We start from the raw sequence: 3,856 nt of genomic DNA, 5'->3' as shown, positions 1-3,856 counted from the left end.
GAATGCTAAAGGGGTTCCTGCAGACCATCTAAGGGGCTATGGAAGAGAAAAAGAGGAAGAAACGTCCTGCCCTGATGCTCAGAGACTCTGAAGAGAAACCCGTGGACCAGTCTCCAGTGGCATCTCTTTTGAGATGAGGCATCCCCACAGCCCTCAGAGAGTGATATCCAGTGACAATGACCGCTGATGCCCTGGAGACTCTTCCCTTAGAATGCTCTGCTCAGCATCAAGCAAGTGCCACAGGAGACCTGCGACGGACAGTATCGGGCCTTGTCCCGATAGGATAGGATACTCACTATCTCAGTGCAAAGATGAGGCCCATGCAGAACACCAAGTGGGAAGGCAGCATAGCAGGACGAAGTGAGTATGTGACAACTGCGGGTCATTGCAGTAACTGACTCTTCGAATAGTCCACCGGCATGGGCTGGAGTCATCTCAGTGGGCCCAAGGAGCAGTTGAGTGAGGGTACAGACTGAACCAGGGAGGCTGAGTGGGAGTGGGACAGTAAGGAAGAAAGGTGAAGAGCAACCTGAGGGAACACCATCGACTAATGCACGAACCTGGACCCGAAGCCCCTTAGAACAGGAAGTCATCTTGATACTCAGCCATCTGAATTCTCGGCCATCACAAAACCCCCCTGCAGAACCCTGACCATCCAGGCTGCTGTCAGGGCACAACAAAGAGAAATTGAATGGAGAGGCCAGGCAGCCAACCCATATCTCCCTGTGCTGCCTCTCCTGATAGAGACAGTTTCCTCCAAGGGGCCAGCATCCTAAATCTTAAAACGTCTTGCTTTGGGACTCAAGGGACAGCCCTTCCCCCCAACCCTCTATCTTAGCAAAAATGCCATCCCCACCCCCAACCAGGGTGACAGCTTTGCCCCGCAGGACGGAAGCAATCAGCCTCCACCCTCGGCATCCATATTCATGGGAATCACTCAGGCTCTGACCTGTAAAACCCTGTGTGGGCTGTCAGCCAGGGAGCCGGGGCTGATGGTCCCCAGAAGCGCACTTCAGGAATGAGCCCACAGCCATCTGCCTCTCCTCCAAGTAACTCGGGCCCTGGGAGGAATAAACAGCTGTTGTCACTGCCATCCCAGAGAAGCAGGAAAGAGGGCAAGGAGGCAGGGGGTGGCACCTTTCAGAGCCTGCACAGCTCCTGAGAGTGTTGGAAGGTTATTAGTGCGGCTATAATCAGGCCGTTAGCCAAATGCAGGTGGAGAATGAAGTGGCTCTGAAATTGCTTTCCAGAGAAAGCGGAGCCTGTGTTGGTATTAATATAATCTATGCATATGATCTCTTTCAAGTACTTCTTCAGCTTCCTATACAACCAAGAAGCTAGGAGTCGGGTTCCCAGCTAAACTAGGGTAAGAACTGTGTGCTCCTCTGAACTTCAGAAGGGATCAGGGCTTGCCAGCCAAAGCCCCGCCCTCTGTCTCTTCCACCTGCCCCGTGAGAGCCAGGCTGAGCCATGAAGCCCTTCTCATATGCCCAGTTGGGGGCCAGAGACCCTGGGGGCTCATTCACAGGCAGGTGGTCTCATTCTGTGGGCAGTGTGCTGTGCCCAGTCTGGCCAGCCCAGCCCCCGCAGTCCTCCCAAAAGGACTCAACAGCAGCCTCCTTTCTGGGGACAGTACGCTGACAAGAGGGGGTCCTTAGCATTCCCTGTAGACAAAGCCTCCTGGAGCCCAGGACCTCTTCTTCTGAGCCTGCAGAAGGAGGACAGGGTGTCCCCACCTGCTCCTCCTTGAGGGTCCTTGTCTTCACTCATGGCACCCCCAGCCATCCATGTCTACAAGTCCTAAGGTGGAGTCTCATTCTCTCCATCCTCCTCCTCCACAGCCAATCAGATACAAATCCTATCTGTGTATCAGTTCTGCCCAACCACTCTCCTCCTCCCCGCTTGCCCTCCAGTTGCTTCTGGCTCCCACCACACAGCCTACCTGGGCCCTCTGCATGCAGTTCTGTCTCTCTCCAAGCCATTTTTCATGCTGCAGCCATGATCATCTCCCAGACATTTCAGGGCTGATCTCCAATACCGCTGATCAATCTTCCATAGCTCTTTTCCTTAGGACGTTGTCCAAATGCTTTATGTGACTCTTTCTCTCTCCACAAGCCTGTGCTGAGGCTGCCTTGAAAGTGTTCATGGTGCCCCGAAAGGTCTGTTTTTGCTCACCAGCAGGTTGTACACATGGCTCCACCTCTGCCCGGAATGCTTTCCTTTCTCCTCCCTTCTCGACTAAATCCTACTCTTCCTTCAGAGCTTGGCTCAGGTGTCCCTTCCCCCGACTCCAAAGCCTTCTCTGATCCCTCTTGCCCCCACATTTGGGATAAGGGCCCCTTTTTAAGGCCTTGTTGCAGTGGATGACAGGTACACCTCTCTCCCCTGCCTGTCTCTGGGCTCCTTCAGGGCAAGGATGCTCTTGTAGTCAATTTTGACTCCCTTATGTCTATTATAGCACACAGCACTTAAGAAGCATTTCAAAAGCATCAAATGGTGGAATTCATAAAATAAAATAATGGAAGAGGCTGAAAAATTATTCAGGGACCCAAAGGGCCAATCTCTTGGGATGAATGTAGTTGGAGATTAAGATGGGAGAATTGGGGACTTCCCTGATGGTCCAGTGGCTAAGACTCCACACTCCTGGTAGAGGGGGCCCTGGTTTGATCCCTAGTCAGGGAACTAGATCCCACATGCCACAACTAAGAGTTCACATGCTGCAACTAAATATCCTGCATGGTGCAATGAAGATCCAAGAGCCCACAGCTAAGACCCGGCACAGCCAAATAAATAAATACTTTTTAAAAGATGAGACAATCACACATGCAAGCCACACGTGCAGAACTAAGAAATGTTTTCAGATGGGGTACCTTCAGCTTAAACTCAAAATTTCCCCTACACTTTTGATGGATGTATTCCCCCTAGTGTGCGTACTCAGTTGCCCAGTCACTCCAACTTTTTACAACCCTTTGGACTGTGGCCCTCTAGGCTCCTTTGTCCACAGGATTTTTCAGGCAAGAATACTGAAGTGGGTTGCCATTTCTTCCTCCAGGGGATCTTCCTGACCCAGGAACTGAACTTGCATCTCCTGTATTGCAGGCAGATTCTCTACTGCTGAGACATCGGGGAAGCCCCCCAGTCCCATTCAGTCTAATGTGCTGACTCTTGGTTCTTTGAGTCTTATCACTGACCAAGGATGAACCTTCAGTAATTAGCACATTGGTGTAGCCTGACTGGTGTTGGATGAATAACTTGGCCATGTTGCCAGGACTAGGAGCATAACCATAGCCTCCACCGCATATAGTCCCCTTAACACATCATATTTGATGTGCTGGGATGTGTTTTTCAACCCTGGGTTGGGTAAAATGACCTTTGACACAGTCACTGTATTCCAAGTAGTCTGATGGAAGTGAAGTAAGAAGAAAGTCTTCTGAGCCTGTATTTTCTGGTTTCATGAACAAGTGGAGGCAATTGAATTGTACCCCGACTCAACAAAAGTAGAAACTACTCTGTCTAGCTCAGCCTTTTTCTTGGGCCAGTTTTTCTGTCAATCCACTTTAGTGCCCCCAGGTCTCCCCAGGTCTCTTTCACAAGCTGGCAGATGTTTTCAATACAATGCTGGCAAAATGACATACAGATGGTCACCCATATGATGCCAGTTTGGATCTGACTCCTGGAGAAAATTCTGGAAGCCCACTCAGCTATGAAGGACACCCACCAGCTTCCTGCACTGTGTCCAAAGCTGACTGCTCACGGGGACACAGGTGGGAAGCAGGTGTTTCACATGAATGGACCACCCTCTGCTAATCACCACCAATCAAGCTAGTGGTGCAGGAGAGAACAAAATGAGACAGAA

General features: G+C 50.9%; 1 long non-coding RNA gene across 1 annotated transcript; it reads right to left on the bottom strand.

Annotated features, from left to right (window-relative positions):
• Positions 1 to 349: 349 nt before the first annotated feature.
• LOC122705525 lies at positions 350 to 2,853 on the bottom strand. The gene is made up of 3 exons (XR_006344126.1): positions 1,943 to 2,853; positions 950 to 1,061; positions 350 to 486 (listed from the first exon to the last, which is right to left on the bottom strand). It is a non-coding gene; the product is annotated as an uncharacterized LOC122705525 (long non-coding RNA).
• Between the last annotated feature and the right edge of the window lie 1,003 nt (positions 2,854 to 3,856).

Source organism: Cervus elaphus, chromosome 12 (genome assembly GCF_910594005.1).
Source record: "Cervus elaphus chromosome 12, mCerEla1.1, whole genome shotgun sequence".
Lineage (NCBI taxonomy): Eukaryota > Metazoa > Chordata > Mammalia > Artiodactyla > Cervidae > Cervus > Cervus elaphus.
This window is presented reverse-complemented; position numbering and strand designations above follow the sequence as displayed.